Genomic DNA, 18,836 nt, shown 5'->3' with positions numbered 1-18,836 from the left:
CTGCTCACTTCAGACACCCTGGGGGGGGGGGGGGGNGATAAGCCGGTCACAAAAAGGCACACACAGTGCTGTTCCACTTGAAGGAGGCACCGAGCATCGGAAATCACAGGGTGAGCACGGGGGGGGGGGGGGGGGGGGGGCGGGGGGGGCGGGGTACAGTCCATGCTTGTGCCATGGGAAGAACACCGTTGGGGGGCGGTTTCCTCCAGGGCTAGAATCTCAGATGGGATGTGGTAAGAAGGCAGGATGCAAGCGTAGAAACATTTATCTTTAAAGTAAATAATGGGTAATTTGTCAATAAAGCATTCCTTTGGGGAAGAACCCATGCCAACTTGTGTGGTAGTCTTCCTTCATTCGTGAAGACGAGGAAAGAGTGGCAGATAAACCCACAGAGGAGATCCCTGTTGTCCTGGGCCCACACCCTAGGGAGGGCTGGCGGGAAGCAGACCTAGCTCAAACACAAACCCCAAATCCTCAGTCCTGTGAATTAAAACAGGACGTGCTATGAGAGACACTGTGGTGACAAACCTGTGGGGTGTCTGAGGAGAGGGAGTGTGGAGGCTGAGAGGAGCCAGCCAGGTTATAGGTTGGGTCAGGGCTGAGCAGCAAGAGTGCTGCAGACCAGGCACTAGAGAGGATTTGCCCCACGGAAGGGCCTGGGCCTGGTGTGTGAGCTGCTGAGGTGCGGGGGGGCTGCGTGTGTCCCTTGGTCAGGTGCAGGGCTCTTCCTGAGTCTCCTGAGGCAGACGAAGGTCACTGAGGCGGCTGTGGGTGTCATCAGAGTCCTGCTCATCAGGTATGGCTGTCCCATCCTCACGACCCCCTCCACAGGTGGGACTGTGCAGACAGACACAGGGAAGCGACAGCCTTGAGCAAATAAAGCAACTGCCAAGGAAGCTCCCTTGAATTGAGGCGGCACAGAGGAGGCAGGGTGACGGGCCCTCACAGCAGAGCTGGCAGGCGTCAGCTGCCACAGAAGGCCCCAGGGTGCACACAGGGATTCTGGTGAGGTGACCCTCGGGCAGTTTGAGGACTGCTTTGTTAGGAGTTCGTCGTTTCAAGGCAAATCTGCAAGACTCAGAAGTCAGACGGTCCAGTTCTGCACCGGTGCCCTTCCCACCACTTTCCTCCTGCGTGTCTCCGCGAAAAGGCAAGCAGGTGTGAGTGTATTCTCGTTTCTTTCCCTTACTCAGAGATGGTACCCGATGTTCTGTGCCCCGCTCTTCCTTCAGGCTCTGCCCGGGTGCGACAGATGCGTCTACCCCAGCTGTCCTGGGCGCTTCCAGTGGTAAGTGCCTTTACTGGGAGTTTCGGACTTCCCTTTGGGATCAGAGAGCAGGCTTGCTCCAGATGTGATAGTGGGGAAAGCGAGTAACTCCCAAGTTGCAGGAGATCTAGCCCCCACACGGGACCTCAGTATGACAGCGAGCCAATAGAAAGGTGGAAAAGCACCACTGCTACCTGCAGTCAACATTTATCTTCATTTACTTTGAAAATGGGTTCCCTGGGGCGCCCGAGTGGCTCAGTCAGTTGGGCTTCCAGCTTCGGCTCAGGTCATCATCTTACAGTTTGTGAGTTCGAGCCCCACGTCTGGCTCTGTGCTGACAGCTCAGAGCCTGGAGCCTGCTTCGGATTCAGTGTCTCCCTCTCTGCCCCTTCCTTGCTCATGCTCTCTCTCTCTCTTTCAAAAATGAATAAACGTTGAAAAAAAAAAAAGAAAGAAAGTGGGTTCCATGTAGTCTTCGCTGATTAAATATTTAAGTGTTTTGCGGGTAAGGGTCTGTTAGGCTTCGTGGGATAGAGTGAATCTGTTGTGGTCCCAGCCCTCAAGAGCTTTGCGATCCCGTTTGTAGGGAAAGACAAGGTATTCCCCTAAATAACAGACTCATGTGAGATGAGCTTGGAGAGCTCGGAGGACTAGAGCAAATGGGGGGTGGGTAGAGCCATGGACACGCTTGGGAAGGGCTGGTGCTGGGGAGCAGCAACAGCACCTGCTTCTCTGAAGCCTCAGTTCCCTCTCAGGGTGAGGATAATGAGGTCCGCCTGCCAAGATTCAAGGGCTTGGAAAGCACAGGGCCTGACCATAGCCACTGTCGGCATTCGACAGGCATCTTCTGTCATTTCTCTGAACAGGTTGGGCTGCTTATTTACAGACATCTTCATAGTGATGTACTTTTTAGATCACGCATCTTGCTCATTTACTTTCAGGAACTATCACAAGAATTTTCTGTGCTGTTTCGTAGCCTTTGTGTACATTTTTAACAGCTGTATTGCTCCACTGAGTGTGCTTACTTTCCATGTTCACGACTGTAAGTAACAACATTAAGAGCATCACCTTTTTCTGTATTTGAGAACATTTTCTTAGGAAGAATAACCCTAACGTGGAACTACTGTATCAAAGAGGGACTCACTAAGGCCTGGTTCATTCATTCTTGCAGCTTCCAGCACAGGCTGAACACTACTTGTCCATTTTATTGCCTCCTTCCTCTTATGATTCTATCCCAGAATCTTTCATCCTCTTGAATCAATAGAGAGTATTAATCTGGCTTTTCTGCTTCTTGGTTTTCATAGGCCTTTTCTTACTGCCTGCTTGACGTTGTACAATTGAGGCTTCCTGAGCTCTCTGCCACAGCTAGCATGACGGCAGAGAGGGGTAAGAAGAGGGCAGAGGTAGAGAGGGGTCAGAGCTTGTTGGCAAAGAGCCTGGATTTTACTCAGGGTCATAGGAAGCCTGGGATGTCATCAAGTTTCTCGTTTATAAAAGACAACTCCGCTGAGTGGAAAATGGCCCATGGGCAAGAGTGGAAGTGAGGAGGCAGAAGCAGAGACCAGAAAAGGTCTGGGTGGCTTCTAGAATGAAAACTGCCACATGCCAGTGTACCAGACACAGAGCAGGCACTGAATAAATGGTAGAACTGTTTACGGTCACAGGGAAAGATAGGGAAAGGTGACAGGCAGGCCGCCCCTCCCAGGTGGTCAGTAGAATGAGCAGGAGCCCTACCTGGATGGGGAGGGAAGTGTGTGAACGCTGCTTCTGCTTTTCCACGCCGCTGGTTGAAGGTGATTCTAGGGGGTTGGCTCGACAGTGGTGGCGGCACCTCATTGGTTGGGCAGGAAGGAAGGAAGTCCCCATCTCGGTGCTCCAGGGATGAGCAAAGGTCAGTCCCTAACAGTGGCCGGAGGAAGGGGGGCGTCGGCCTCCGGGTCATCTACCAGCTCCCTCTCCCGTTCTTGGAAGAGCATACTCAGCGCCGAGACAAGGCCGCACACCTCTCCTTCCGCGGGTCTCACCGCATCACCTACCCGCGCCCCTGAGCACCACGGCGCTGGCGAGAGGCTCCGCCCGCAGGCTCTGCCCCGCCCCTGCCCGGTGGCCGGCGCTTCCGGCTCTGCAGTGCAGGCTCCGCCCACAGCTCCCGGAGCTTCCGTTCCTGGGCTGTCACTTGGGCTCCGCCCCTGGGCTGTCGCTCGAGGCTCGGCCCGCACTCAGCGTTCCGGAGCAGTAGCTGTCACCTTGCGGCTCCGCCCCTCATGGGCGGAGCCTCCGCTTAGCGCTCTGGGCGCGTGCGCCGCCTGCCCCGCCCGCGGCTTCGACCCGCGGAGCCCACGTTCTTCCGGGGGCGCGCGCGCCGGTGCGGGTGCGTGCGTGAGCGTGCGTGAGCGTGCGCGCCCCCGCCGCCTGTGCCGGTGCTGCTCCCGCGCCCTCTGCCACCGCTGCCCCTGCTGCCGCCGCCGCCACCGCCGCTTTCCCCCCCCCCCCCCACGACCCTCGGGGTCCCCGAGACTCAGCCGCGGCTGAGGAAGAGCGCGTCGGCCGGCTGCCCAGCAGCGCCGCGGAGCTGAGGAGCGGAGTCGCGGAACCGGCGGGCGGGCGGGCGGGCGGACAGGTGAGCTCGCGGCGGGCCCGACAGGCCTCCCGTCAGGCCGGGGCAGGCGGCGCGGGCCGCGGGGGTCTGCGCGGGGCGAGGGGCGGCGCGCCCGCAGCCGGAAGCGGCGGCGACCCTCCCTCCAGGCCGGGGACGCGGGGCGGGGGCCGGCAGCGGGGGGGAGCTTCCCTGGAGCGCTCGCCTTGGCGGCGGGGCGGGTGGGCGCTGCGGCCTGGGAAGAGGAGCCGGCGGAAAGGTGCGCCCACCAAGCGGCCCCGGCCCCGCGCGCGCCCTCGCCGGGGGCCACGCGAGGGGTCTGTGCCCGCCGAGCGGCGCCAGGGTACCGCCGCAGGTCCGCGGTGGCGTCGGGGACGACCGCGCAGCGTCTCTCGGGGCAGCCGGCGCTCAGATGTGGGTGGGTAGGTGGGGCCGCAGTCCCGTGGGGGCTCCTGGGTTGCGCGGCGCTTCGTCAGTCCGTCTCCTCCTGCCGGATCGCGGGCAGCGCGCGGCCATTCTCCGCCCCCACTGTCCCCATGACTGACCTGACCTGAGGGTCTTTTCCTTCCCGGGGGGGGGGGGGGTGGAGGATGCTAACGACGGTCCCCGGGGCATCATATCTACAGCTCCGGGAATTGAAAGGTGTTCCTGAGGTGCTCTAAGTTAATCTTTTAGGTTGAAATCTTTTGGTTTGTTAAAAAACATGTTTTTTTAAATCACTTTTACAAAGACATTATTTTACGAGGTGCTTCGTATTGTACTCTTGAGGAGACAGTATTAGGGACTCATCCATTCAGGTTCTAACTTGTCTGTTTTGAGCACTGGATAAGAGCTCTTTCCTGTGCCCAAGAGACTGTTTCTCACAGTTCATTCGGTTGTGTCATACAGGAAAAGGAAGCAAAAGTTTCAATTTTATTTTTTTTTCAGCTTTAGATCTGATAGGGGACATTTTAACTTGCTGGTCTTGGTCTAAAGATGCTATGTTTGAATGTCCTTACTTAGTTGTCTGTCTAAAAAAAAATCTTAATGACAAAAACAGCCACATTGCCCCAGCTGTTGACATAGTTGACTAAAGGCAAAACTCTAGCCAGCGTGTCTAAGACTTTATGTTCATTTATTTGCTTCTTTCTTGTTAAATGTCATGCTAAGTTTCAGGATGGAAATGAAATTAGAAGCCAGGATTTAAGGGCTTCGGGAAACTTTGTAATTGAGTGTGCACAATTCTCCTTTCCCCTGTGTCAGGGTTCTGGGACTCAGGGCAGCTCCGGGTGGCACGTGGCCAAACCAAGAGCTATAGGAGCTGGTTCTGGCTGGCCGACTGTGTGGCTGACCTGTGTGTGTGGTACAGATGGCCTTGCCCCCACCACTCGACGTGCTTCCTCATTGTCGACCCGTGTAGGACTCTGAGGGAGATGTGTATTGCGCGACCCCCGGAGCCCGGCCCCCTTGGTCCTGATCTAAGCAGAGCACCTAGGGGTTGTGTGGTGAGCAGACATTCGGGCGTGTGGTGGAGACGGCCTCAATGGGGGACCGGCTCCTTGGCTGTGGAGCCAGTGTGGCCTCTGCAAGGGAACCCTTGCTGGGCCTCTCCCACGCCTCTGTGACCAGTCCCCTACCTCTGGTCCCCTGCCACAGCGGCCTTCTTGCCAGTCTCTTAGGTAAGTCATCTGCTGTGTCCTCCGGTCTGCCCAGAACACTCACTTCCTCACCCTCATGCCTTGGCGAGGCCAGACCCTCCCTGACTACCCTGCGTAGAACTTCACCTCGCCACCTTGTTTCCTGCCTCCCCTCTTTCCTTAGTTTTCTCCAGCACTTGTGTAATGTATTTATTATATTCAGTAATTTACTATGAGAGGAGATCCACAGGGAGGCTGTTTTGTGTAAAGAACTGTTGCCTGCACATACTATGTCCCCAGGAAATGCTTGTTGAATGAATGATAGTGATGAGCTTAACAGTTCCTGTGCAGTACAGTGACTGTTGCCTGGAAGTCATCGTGGGCGAGGACTGAGCACATAGAGGTCCTCTGGCCAGCCACCTGCCCTTTGGGAAAGGACAGCCAGTGCTTGAGACCGCCCTGAGAACCTTTCTGCAACTTCTAGTTTAAGTTATTTCAAAATGAGAAGTATTTAAAGTCAGACGACCTGTAACTGATAATAATGTTTCTAGAAATTCTGTCTTTGGTTACTCCTCCCCCTCCCCCAAAACCCGCACATGCTGGTCTTAATACTTGATGACATTTGTTGGTTAATTGGATTGAGAGGTAGTAATCGTTAGAAGAACTACATGAAGTGAGCTGAAGGCCTCAGCCTGAGTCTCATTGCTGGCATGCTGTGACAGAAGCAGGCTGAGTCCTGCTCTGTGCCTAAATGGCTCTGGAGCCCTTCACCTCAGGCCCCTGTTAATTCGGAATAAGTGCATTTTCTGTGCATTTTAAAGGTTGGTTCTGTTAATTAAGGTGGTCTACGTTTTGGCCATTTTGTCCTTGAGTTCTTCTGCAGAGGTGGCACTGCACTCACTTGCGAGCCACCCCGCAGTCCTTGCTCATTCTCAGAACTTGAATTTAGGCCTTTTGTCCCGGTTCCTGTAGCAACCACCTGCCTGACGCCACCGCGCAGAATCCCCTAACAGGCTGCTGGATGGTGCATGTTTAGAGCTTGAATGTGAGGTGACACATTGGTCCTGGGGGGTAGTGGATTCTCACCAGGTGTTTGTTAAATAAATGACTGAATTGCAATGGAGCTAGGCAGTTGTGATAAGATAGAGTTTTATCTAAGATGGGAGTTTGCTTCCAAGGGAATAAAATGAGCATGATAAACCCAATGAAATCACCCTCGAAACATCCCTTCGCTTCCTACGAAGCACTCTGTGCGAGATTTGGAGTATGGAATGCTGTCGGCAAACAGTGTCTCAGTCAATGTTGGCAGCCTGTTTTCCAGTAAAGAGACGGCCCCCCCCCCCCCCCGTGTCTTCTGGGGATTGGCATCCAGCTTGGTGACTAGGCCTTTGCACAAGCGGAGAGGAGGCTTTTTGCTCTTGGTGGTGCCCTCGTGAGTGTCTAGGTCCTCTGTGAATAGTGGTTGAAACTACGGTGTTCCTGTAGAGGCTTACTCTTCCGTTCTGATTGGGTAGTTAGATCTCAGCATTCTTGGGCTGCAGACATCCCTCCTGTGGGTCAGCAGAATCTGCGCTAGACTTTCTTCCTGAAAAGGACAAGACAGGGCTCTTCCCTAAAGTGGGGGCCATGGTACCTGCCCTGCCTGCCTGTTTGGAGAGTATGGAGGATGATAAATAAAAGGTGTCTCATCAAGCTGTATCCTAAATATAAGTGACAAAGATGCTGAAAAATGGTCATAGTACTATTTTATGAAAACGCTACCCCTAATTTAAGACAGGGAGCTACTGCACCTGTACCATCGTGATACCAGGGCCAGCCCTCAAATAATGACATCCCTGAAGGGGATTAGCAGCTAGTCTGTCATCAGTAGCTTGGGAAGATTTAAGGATTAGATTACCAAACAACCTGTAGTTTAGATTCTGTTGTTCCTCACTGTTTGCAGTAGTCTTGTTGAGTGCCTTCTATGCTTGTGAGCCTCCTTGGAGCTGAGACTGCAGAGATGGAGTCCAGCACCTCACTCTCTAAACAGGGACGTGCCTGAGGGCACCAGATGTGTGATGTCCCTGAAAATGCCATCTCAATTGGTTTTCTTTTTCTTTTTTTTTTTTAAACCTTTTTTTTTTTTTAATATTTTTTATTTATTTCTAGGAGAGAGAGAGAGAGAGACAGCGTGAGCAGGGGAGGGTCAGAGAGAGAGTGTGTTTCATATTCTGAAACAGGCTCCAGGCTCTGAGCTGGAAGTCAGCACAGAGCCCGATGCGGGGCTCGAACCCACGAACCGCGAGATCATGACCTAAGCGAAAGTTGGACGCTTAACCGACTAAGCCACCCAGGCGCCCCTCAATTGGTTTTCTTTTTATGGAATGATCCGTATGCACTAAAAGTTCACTTCATTCTAAAATTATTCTGTGTTCGTGTATCTACATAAATGGGTTTTATAATTTTTTTGTTTTAAATGTTTATTTATTTTTGAGAGAGAATACGTGTGCTCGAGCATGGAAGGGGCGGAGAGAGGGAGACACAGAATCCCAAGCAGGCTCCATGAGGCAGGGCTCAAACACTTGAGGCAGGGCTTGAACCCATGAACCATGAGACCGTGACCTGAGCTGAAACTGAGAGTCAGAAGCTCAGTGGTCTGAGCCACCCAAGTGCCCCTACCAAAAAAAAAATTTTTTTAAGTTTGTTTGTTTATTTTGAGAGAGAGGGAGCATGCACAACCGGGGGAGGGACGGAGAGGAGAGACAGAATCCTAAGCAGGCTCAGCACCTTCAGCACAGAGCCTGATTGCAGGGCTTGAACTCACAAACTGCAAGATCATGACCTGGGCCGAGATCAAGAGTTGGACACTTAACCAGTTGTGCCACCCAGGTGCCCCTAAAAATAGTTTTAAAAACTTAGTTCTGGGGGCACCTAGATAGCTCAGTTGGTTAAGCGTCCAACTCTTGATCTCAGCTCCAGTAATGATCTTATGGTTCATGGGTTGAGTCCCACTTCAGGCTCTATGCTGACAGTGCAGAGGCTGCTTGAGATAGTCCCTCTCTGCCTCATTCTCTGCCCCTCTCCAACCCTCTTGTTCTCTAAAAATAAATAAATAAATAAATAAATAAATAAATAAAACTTTAAAAAAACAAACTTAGTTCTGTGGCAGAAACCCAACTAATATTTTTAAATTCTGTGATGTGACTGATCAGTCAATATTCCTTTAATATGTGAGTGTGAGTGAACCTTGTTTGTCTTCATGGGCTATTTGTAATTTTATTATCCTTTTAATTTTCTACACTGAACGTGTATCAGCAGCAAATACAGTGGTTTACAAGAGGAAATGTACAGTCATTTGCTGTCTCCATTGCTGTGTTCTGAGGAATTCTGTGCCAGTTGGTTATAAAATTGCAGTCCTAGGAGTCAGATGATTGGAATGCTGACCTGCCCCCCCCCCTCGTCAGCTGTGCCCCCCCTCGCCGTCTCTGGGATGGCCAGCCCCTTTCTTAGAGAGCGCTCTGCCCTGTCCTTCTGTTGTTGTCACTGGGTGGAGTAGGCGTGTGGTGCAGTGAAACCAACCGGACCCAGGTCTCCTGTTGTCTTGTAACCTTGGGTCGGTTCAAGGGTTGGGGCCCCCGGACCATGGGTCTCCGTCAGAAGCCCCAGTAGAGCGGAGACGAGGGCACTGGGCAGGAGGGGCTGGGTTCTGCAGAACGAGCTCGCGTCACTGTCTCGCTGCTCTTCCCCCTTTTATGATTGGAAGGGATTAGCAGCGTAGCAAATGTGTGGTTCCTACCTAGGCCCTCCCATTCCGTTTTTCTTATTAACTAGGAGGGCCTTTTGTGAGAGGGTTTCTCTAAGATAAATAATGAAATATTTCTATGTCGGACAGTACAGACTTTGTAACTTTTGCGGTAGATTACAAAGTTCATATTCTCTGTGGCAATGTGTGTCTGTTGTCTTCACTCACATGGGATTTTAACATTTTGTATTTTGGTGCTCATTTAGCTACTGCTATAGGGTTTGACAAGAAAAATCAGTATTTTGGTGTTTTTATTTTTGTTTTTTGGCCAGTTGCAATATATTTTGCTGTGTTAAGAATTTAGCTCTGGGGGCGCCTGGGTGGCTCAGTTGGTTAAACACCCGACTCTTGATTTCGGCTTAAGTCATGATCTCATGGTTTGTGAGATCAGCCCCCATGTAGGGCTCTTGCAAGGACAGTGCGGGGCCTTTTTGGAATTCTTTCTCTCCCTCTTTCTCTGCCCCTCCTCTGCTCATGTTCTTTTTCTTTTAAAATAAATAAATATATTTTAAAAAAGAATTTAGTTATAAATAAAATGACTTTAGTTATACCAGAACTTTAAGGGGCACCCGGGTGGCTCAGTCAGTTAAGCGTCTGACTGTGGCTCAGGTCATGATCTCACAGTTCGTGGTTTCAAGCCCCTCGGGTTCTGTCTCTCTCAAAATTAAATAAATAAAACAGTAAAAACTTTAAAAGTACATGAAAACCAATCCACATCTGTTTTTTAAGTTAAAAATAAGTTGTGTTCTAGGTGAAGATTTTTGCCTGATGGATTTATCTTAAACTTTGAATAATGAGGCTCCTGACACCTGAATCCAAAGTTCAGAATTTTTAAGTGTGATCCAGTGGTCCAGTTTTGTTTTGAGATGAAACTAGGAAGTCTACAGTTTAAGAATGACAGTTGTCTATGAAGTATTTCTTAACTTGTCCAAGCAGAGTCGCCCCCTGTTTAAAACAGTATGTTTTCTCATGGAAGGCACTTAGAGGATCCCTCCTCTTCCCACCCCCCCTCCAGTAGCAAACTCTCTCAAACGGTTCTAACTGCTTCTGGGAAGAGGCCAGTTTACATAATGTGCATCAGCCGTAATTCCCAAGACAGCCTTGCATCATAGCTATTATCCAATTTTATAGATGAGGAAATTGACAGTTACATACTTTCTCTAGTATAAAGGTGTGGTATTGAAAAGAATGAGAACGAATAACACCATCACGTTAGAATGACAACACACAGAATTGCCCGTGTTAAACACGGTTTCTGTTGGTGCTGTTCCCTGTTGCATCACGTCGCCTGTTTGGGTGATGGTCCTCCTGGTATGTGTATTCCCACCCTGGAGTCTCTGCCTCTCTGCTTCTTTCGTAAAAATGTATCCATGGGAAGGGTAACTGTAACATCCTCTGAGGGCCCTACCTTGACAGCCAGGTAGGTCAGTCGGTCCAGCCAGCTACCAACATCATCTTGTCCTCACTGAGGTCAGTGGATTGCAGTGCAAACAAGTATTGATGGCATGGGCTTACTCTTGACCATGTTGTAGTGTCTATGATTTGTACCTTTTCCTTGAGGCATATTTATGTATTTGTTATTTTTTAAAGGTCATTTTCTCTTTCAGTTTTAAAATTTATTTATTTATTTTAGTATTTATTTTTGAGAGAGAGAGAGAGGCTGCACATGAGGGAGGAGGGGCAGAGAGAGGGAGACACAGAATCTGAAGCAGCTCCAGGCTCTGAGCTGTCAGCACAGAGCCCCATGCAGGGCTCCAACCCACGAACCACAAGATCGTGACCTGAGCCGAAGTCAGATGCTTAACTAACTGAGCCACCCTGGTGCCCTTCGCTTTTTTTTTTTAAAGTTTATTTACTTTTGAGAGCGAGAGCGAGAAAGAGAGAGAGAGCGTGCGCACGCGAACGAGCACCTGTGCATGGGGGAGGGGCAGAGAGGGAGGGAGAGAATCCCAAGCAGGCTCCGTGCCCTCAGCGCAGGGGCTCAGTCTCACGAACTGTGAGATTATGACCTGAGCTGAAATCAAGAGTCAGACACCCAATAGACTGAGCCCCCCAGGCGCCCCTGTGGCATATTTTTTAAACCGGTCACGGAGTCACAGCATGTTGTGAGGCAGATATGGGTAAGCCTGCCCATTCCTCAGACCTACGTGCTGCCCCCGGGAATGGGCCTGTGGGCTTTGTCCTGGCCTCACTAACCCTAGAATGACCATCTAGCTGATGGACAGCTCACCCTGTCAATGGTGGTCAGGTGCAGAATGTGTTTCCATGAAAAGCAGACAGTTGTATACAAATTAGATGCTGAATTTTTAAAAGGCAAATCACAAGGCAAATTAATAACGTGTGGATTTTTTTTTAAAGTTTAAGATGTAAAAAAACAACAACCCTTTTACCTCTAAAACGTATGCAACAATTGGGGCGCCTGGGTGGCTTAGTCGGTTAAGCGTCCGACTTTCGCTTAGGTCATGATCTCGCGGTTCGTGGGTTCGGGCCCTGCGTCGGGCTCTGTGCTGACTGCCAGCTCGGAGCCTGGAGCCTGTTTCAGTCTGTGACTCCCTCTCTCTCTGACCCTCCCCTGCTCACGCTGTCTCTCTCCTAGAAATAAATAAAAAAAACATTAAAACGTATGCAACAATAGCTCATGTCAGTGTGCGAGCTCAGAGTTGGGAACACTATAAGCAGCATGGCTCTCACCAGCGTTGTGAACTTCGTCAGTGTATGTTTGGGTTTATTCTTGAATACCGTCAAGGGTTTTAATGTAGAACCTTATTCAGATGAGGCTTAATGTATAAAACAAATTACTTGTGCTTAGGATAGGAACAGATTCCTCCCATTCATGGAACAGTTACTGAGAATCGAGGCGCCTGGGGCTCAGTCAGTTAAGCATCTGCCTTCAGTTCAGGTCATAATCTCATGATTCGTGGGCTCGAGCCCTACATAGGCTCTGTGCTGATAGTGTGGGCCTGCTTGGGAGTCTCTCCTCTCTCTCTGCCCCTCCCCTGCTTGTGCTCATTCTCTGAAAATAAATACACTTTTTCAAAAATTTTTTTAAAAAGTTACTGAGAATTGGGAGTCAGACTTGCATTTGGATGACAACCACACTGGCCTCTGGTAGAGTGACCTGAGTGGATGACTTGTTGCTTCTGAGCCTCAGTCTTCTCATCTGTAGATTGGAGATCATAATAGTAGTAACTGGTATTTATTGTGTACCAGGAACTGTGGTAAGCACCCAAGCTGGCACACAGACATACGACACTAGACTGTTTCCATTCCCATTGGACAGAGGTGACGTGGGGATGTTTAAGAAGTTGCCTGGGTTACTGAGCTTGTGAGTAGCTGAGCCAGGCTTCAGCCCAGGCAGGTGACTGTGACTTCAGAGCTGCCCTCACACCACCCAGTGGACCAGGTGCCTGTCAAACAGACTTCTTAGAAGCATCCGGTGGTGTCGAGGGCACGTGTGCCCGTCAGTGCCTGCAGTGGTAAGTCCTCCCTAAATTGTAGCTGCCACGCTGGTCCACCTACGGCTGTGATCCCGTGATCCCGAGTTCTGTCACAGTTGTACCCACCTTCTTTTTGGAGGTGATGCTGCCTCTGACATCAGGCATCTCTTACAGTTGACTTATCAGCAGTGTGTGCTTGTTTTCATTCTAGAGTCGATGGGATAGTTTGATTCTGATCATGGCTGCAGGAAGGGGTCACTCTGAAGCCACGTCCGTCTTCATCGGAGGCTGGCCATCTCTGCAGGGGACTTCACATTGGGCAGTAGGCACCTCCGTGCAGGGGAGTCATGCCATTTCCAGCAGGTGCATCTGGGGCTGTGTTCCTCTTGGAGACACAGAAGATACTCAGCCTTGTCTGTCACGTTTTCTGAACTCTTACCACTGGGCTTTAGAAAACTCTTCCTGGTAGACATTCAGGAGAGTCTCTTTCTGCCATGATACAGTGTAGCTCCCTGTTCTCCTGCTCTGCCTGCTGACCCTCCGGCCCCATCTGCAGAGAGGCTGGTGCCTACCTAGGTTGAAAAGTACCTCTGACTTTAATACCCTGAGATTTTAGGTGTTGTGAGGCTGAAACACCAACTACCAAAAATCCCTAATGCTTATTACTTCATGAGAAATATTTTGTCTTCCACTGTCTAGCTTTATGTTTAGATTTGGGAATATATTAAGGTTTTGTGGAATGTTTGGTCCTGGTAATGGTTCTGCCCTGGTCTTCCTCCGGCACGGTGCGCAGTTGGCCCCAGTGCTGAGAACGGAAATGTCACTTGTACTTGCTGCTCGTGTTCTGGGTGCAGGGGTTCTAGCTTGCCTTAGGCTCCCTTTATACAGAGGAATTAGAAACTGTTAGTGTCGTGCTGGTGTCATATTCCTGGGCCTTATTTTGTGTCGCCCAGATTCATTTCCCTGCTGTTTGCACATCAGAGGATGGGAGGGCAGGATGGGAGGGCAAGGTCAAAGTGGTGGGCACCTGGAAGGGGCATGGTAGGCATTGGTTAGAGGGCACATTCCCAGATTGATTCACAGGTATCCTCCTTTCTGATGAATAAAGTTTTGAGAATGTTCAGGTTTTTAATTCATTCATGCATTCATTCATTTTAGTGTCCTCATAGTTAAACATATTTTTTGTGATTCTGCTCAACTTCTGATCTCTCCTTTTCCTTCTAACTTCTATCCTAAGCATCACTTAACTAAGAAAATCCTTAACTTGGTTTCTGGACATAGTCACTGCTGATAAAATTATATCAACAAACATTTACTGAATGTTCTGCCTGGACCTGGAGCAGTTGCTCAGTTTATAGCTTAGAAGGGCTTCAGGGTGCTGGGTTTGTTCTTGTGTTCTGGCGGCCGTCACACCTTCTTCTTACAGGAATAGTTTTACACTTTGGGAAACCCAAGATTCTGTGCAAGGCTGTGGCCCTAGGTTGAGTCGTTTCTGTTCTTCCTCAGGTATTTGCTGCAGTCTGCAGCCGCCGGTCTTCCCTCCTGTGTTGTAAATCGGGAGAGCAGAAGGCCCACTCTCTTCAGTACAGGAGTTCATGGACACTGTCTCTGTGACCAAGGATAGTGCCCGTTACGTGGAAAGTGCTATTCTTCCCATGCCTCAGATTAGGGCCCATTGCTTCTCTTATGCTCTGATGATTGATGGGGAGGTCATCCTTAAAGAAGTGACTCATTGTACTGTTTTTGTTTCCTTTGTTTTAAGGCTCAGCATCATTGTTGCTTTGTATTCTTCAACTCTTCTGTGGAGTTCCAATATTTCCAGTGATTTCAGGAATTCTATACATTTGAAAATTTATTTTCGGGGGCACCTGGGTGGCTCAGTCGGTTGAGTGTTTGACTTCGGCTCAGGTCATGATCTCACAGTTCATGGGTTCAAGCTCCATGTCAGGCTCTGCGCGGATACCTTGCTCAGAGCCTGGAGGCTGCTTCGGATTCTGTGTCTCCTTCGCTCTCTGCCCCTCTCCTGCTTGCACTCGGTCTCGCTCTGTCAAAAATAAACAAACGTTTAAAAAAATTTTTAATGAAAAAAATTTATTTTTCATATTTTTATTTTTTTAGTAGGCTCAATGCCCAACATGGGGCTCAAACTCATGACCCTGAGTTCAGGAGTTGCTCACTCTACGACTGAGCCAGCCAGGTGCCCCCATTTGAAATTCATTTTAGTTAGGAATAAATAGAAGACCGTAACATTTGGCATCATTTTTTTTGTGTATTTTCCACATTTGTTGACTCTTGCTTAGAATTTCTTCAAATATATAAGTGGAGTTAATTGGTGTGTTTATTCCTTTTGTAGTGTATTGATTTTTTTTTTTTCTTTCAGAATAGATAACAGATTCAGAGTTAGATCTGAAGATCATCAGCCTTCTGAGCCTCTCCCCTGTGTCCTGAGTCTGTCCCAGCACTGGTAATGCTGCCCACCCGCCCCCACTCCCAACGCCGAGGCAGGTGCTTTAGATCCTCCTGCTTCTTGAATGTTCTTTGGTACTAGATTATTACCAGGTTCATCACAGATCTTAGATGAAAATTCCTGGTCTTTGGGACACGAATTGTATTTCATTTTTTGGTATTTTTATTTTTAGCAGTGTTTCCTTCTGTGGGGTTAGGTGCAGAGCCCATGGGGCAGGGCGGCAGTGCCCCTCCCAGACCGCGCCCTCTTCCTCCCCAGAGAAGTGTGACTGCCTGGCTCATCGCTCTCCTGCTGTGCCGGGTATTCTGCCCTTGTTTCCCAGCTCATCACTTAATGACCAAAGTGCCTGTACTTTGGTCTTGACTCCATGCAGCAGCAGCTCTGTCCACTGTCCCAGTGTATCTGTCACTCAGTAATCCCTGTGCACTTATTTCTGTGTCTTTGTTCTGCTCCATCAGCGACCTCTCCTTAACTTGAGGCTGTCAGCGTTTCTTCCTTCCTTTCCCTTCTCATTTTCCTCCAACCTTTGTCCTCAGTTTACCTTCTGCTGTCAAGGCAGAGAAACTTACATTGTGTTTTGTAACCAAAGTTTCTTGTCTGTAAGTTTATCGTTGAAATCCATGGAATGGTTATATTTCCATCTATGAAAACAATGTTTATTTTAGAGCCAGGGTCCTGTTCTCTGATTACGTTTTCTTTCTAGAGCAGGATCCCTCTCCTCTCAGGGTTGCAAACGGGCTTCCCCCACCCCCCTCACTATTTACATTTTTCTTGGCTTCTGTATTTTCAGATTCCCTTCATATGGTGTATGCGCACTTTGTCCTCCTGCCCTGGGCCAGACAGTGGCTCTCAAGGCTGCCTGTCAAGCCGCATTTCCTCTCTGACCCAGAGTGTGTAGGGAGGCTGGAGAGTGATGCATGTCTCGCAGCAGTGCTGTCAGAGACTGTGAGAATGGAGCCCTTGGGTGGCCTTCACGCTGCTTCGGGTCTGTGCTGAAAGACACCGCACCAGCACTGCATAAAGCGTGGGCTTGGTGGGCACGTGACACGAACAGAGGTGTGGCTCCGAGGTTGTGATTGCCTTTAAAACCCTCCTTGTCTTCATACCAGTGCTTGTATTAAAACAGATGTTTTCAGGAGCATTATCTAATGATGTGTCTAGGAATACCAAAGAATTTACAGCTTCTGTACAGTGTTTGAGACTGCCTCAGATAGTTCTTGAGGGTTTTGAATGAAGAATGCTGAGAGCGGAACAAAATAGCCCCCAAGTAGACCTCACGTACACAGTTGTGTAACACGCTAGAGGCTCCTGCAGGTCTCTGGGAAAGACCGGCCGTCCAGAGGGGTGGGGGCGGCCCTGGGACTTGGGACTCTGGGTGTGACCAAGACCTTTGAAGTTGGCCTTTGTCGCCTGGCCACGTTAACTCCAGATAAGCAGATCCCCTGTGGGTGACAAATCTTTAGAAGAAAATATAGGAGACTTGACTTTTGGCCTTGGGGTTGAGATGGACTTTTGAACATTAGTAAAAATAGATCATCATTTTGCAAAGATTTGATACGTTCAGTTACATAAAAATTAAGAACTTGTGAGATCAGTTGCACAACAGGGCAGGAGTTAATAGTCCTGAAGGCTGAAAAATGAGTAAGATGGTAAATTTCATGGTTTTTACCACAGTAGAAAAATGTAAGAGGGGCACCTGGCTCAGCTGGTTAAGCGTCAGGCTCTTGGTTTCAGCTCAGGTCATGATCTTGAGGTTCATGAGTTCAAGTCCCATGTTAGGTTTTGCCTGCTTGGAATTCTCTCCCCCTCTCTCTCCCCCTCCCTTGCTTGTTCTCTCTCTCTCTCTCTCTCTCTCTCTCTCTCCCAAAAGAAATAAATAAACAAAACTTTTTTTTTTTTTTAAATGTAAGCGTTTGTGTTCATCAAAAGACATGGTAGTAAGTGAAAAGGAACTAGGAACTAAGAGACTTTGTAGCATTTATAACCAATAAAGGATTGGTGTGCTGGAGGCTATGACTCCTGTGGCCCATGGGGCACTGTGCAGCCACCCCGCTAGCGGGCCGACCCCAAACACTGCCCACTTGGTGGTCTGCACCGAGAGAAGCACTATTCTGCCCGGTAGTTGGGTACAAACTGGGAGGCTTGGCAGTGCCCATCACTGTTGCAGGGGGTGACGGGGGAGGGGGGGGTTGCTGATTGCTGCCATCTCGTGGTAGCAAGCAGGTAGTGCCTCGACAAAGAGACTGCCAGTTCTCTGGAGCCGAAAGTTCCCCTTCCAGGTGTACGCCCAGCAGCTCTTCCTAAACGGTTTGCGGTGAAGGACCAGATTTTCTTTCATCGCCAGCCAGTCTGTCAAAGACTGATGATACTTTTGTAAACTACAATGAAAGTGACTAACTAGAAAAATAAATTACAAACAAAACGTAGAATACAAACCCAGATTTTTTCTTCTCTTTTATTTTTTAAATGAACATTGTAAAATCAACCTTTTTTAAATATTCTCTGAGGTTTTTAAAAAATTTTTTTGTTTTTATTTATTTTTGATAGGGCATGAGCAGGGGAGGGTCAGAGAGAGTGGGAGACACAGAATCTGAAGCAGGCTTCAGACTCTGAGCTATTAAGACAGAGCCCAGTATGGGGCTTGAACCCACAAACCGTGAGATCATGACCAGAGCCAAAGTCAGACATTTAACCAACTGAGCCACCCAGGCACCCCAGTAATTTTCAGATTTTTAATTTGAAGAATAGGATTGTGGCGTTAATCACTGTGCATTATAACACACACACACACACACACACACACACACACACACACTGTTCTGTTTGTCAAATGTTACATAAAAATAAATAGAACAGAAATAGCTTTCCTTTGAAGATGTTTTCACATCTGCCCTCCCAGAGCTGGCACGTGCTGAGTTTCCCCTAGCAGTAGGTTGGATTCAGCAGCAGACCACGTGCCATGTGCCGAAACTACATCTGGAAATGCAGAGGTCCCAGCACTCAGCTCTTTCCCCTGAAGGTTGTTGAGTCTCTAAGGAGCAGAGACCTGGCCCATCAGATCAGGGATTTTTGTCTCTTCGTTTTGTTCACTGATAAATCCCCAGCTTTGAGAACAGAGCACGGCATGTAGCTCGTGCTCCATGAACATGAGCTGAACAAGGGAGCAACACAAGCACATGCCCAAGGCCCAGGACAGCACCACAGAACGTGGCGGGCTCCGCTGTGTGTCCTTGGAGCAGTGGCCAGGAATGGATGTGTCCCCAGGGCTCAGGGGTCCAAGTAGGATCTCTCCACAGAGAAGGGAGCAGGGCATTCATGACAGCCCCAGGTGGTTGTTGTGCGGCAGTAGCTCTGGGTCTGCCAGTCAAGCCTCGAGGCCCAGTGGACACAGTGGTGGGAAGATGTTGGTAGTGGGCAGGGCCTGTGTCCAAAAGGAACTTGAAGGGCAGGCCAGGGAGCTGGGATTTGATGCTGGAGCCCTTGGGGTGTCAGGGGGTACAGAGCTGTGCATCACAGACTCCCCCTTGCAACAGTGGGGGAAGGCAGACCATGTGTCTTCCAGGAAAGCCTCCCTCTTCACCAGATTTCTGCCTCTGTGCCTGGTGATCTCTGACCACTTTAGAGCTCATTGTTTCCTGTTTGTGTGAGTGTACCTTCTTGTCTGCCCAGTCC

General features: G+C 49.6%; 1 protein-coding gene across 2 annotated transcripts in view; it reads left to right on the top strand.

Annotated features, from left to right (window-relative positions):
• Positions 1–3,626: 3,626 nt before the first annotated feature.
• The window catches only part of DNAJC5 (DnaJ heat shock protein family (Hsp40) member C5), a 31,828-nt gene continuing 16,618 nt past the window's right edge, over positions 3,627–18,836 (top strand). Inside the window, exon 1 of one of the 2 annotated variants that reach the window (XR_005529245.1) lies at positions 3,627–3,887. The gene's annotated coding sequence lies outside the window, so the exon portion shown is untranslated. The remainder of the gene's footprint in view (positions 3,888–18,836) is intronic. The other variant, XM_039236993.1, reaches the window with a different exon arrangement.

Source organism: Hyaena hyaena, unplaced genomic scaffold, assembly GCF_003009895.1.
Source record: "Hyaena hyaena isolate Hyena2069 unplaced genomic scaffold, ASM300989v1 scaffold_118, whole genome shotgun sequence".
Taxonomy (NCBI): domain Eukaryota; kingdom Metazoa; phylum Chordata; class Mammalia; order Carnivora; family Hyaenidae; genus Hyaena; species Hyaena hyaena.
Note: the sequence above shows the minus strand (reverse complement) of the source record. Positions and strands in the feature narration are given on the sequence as shown.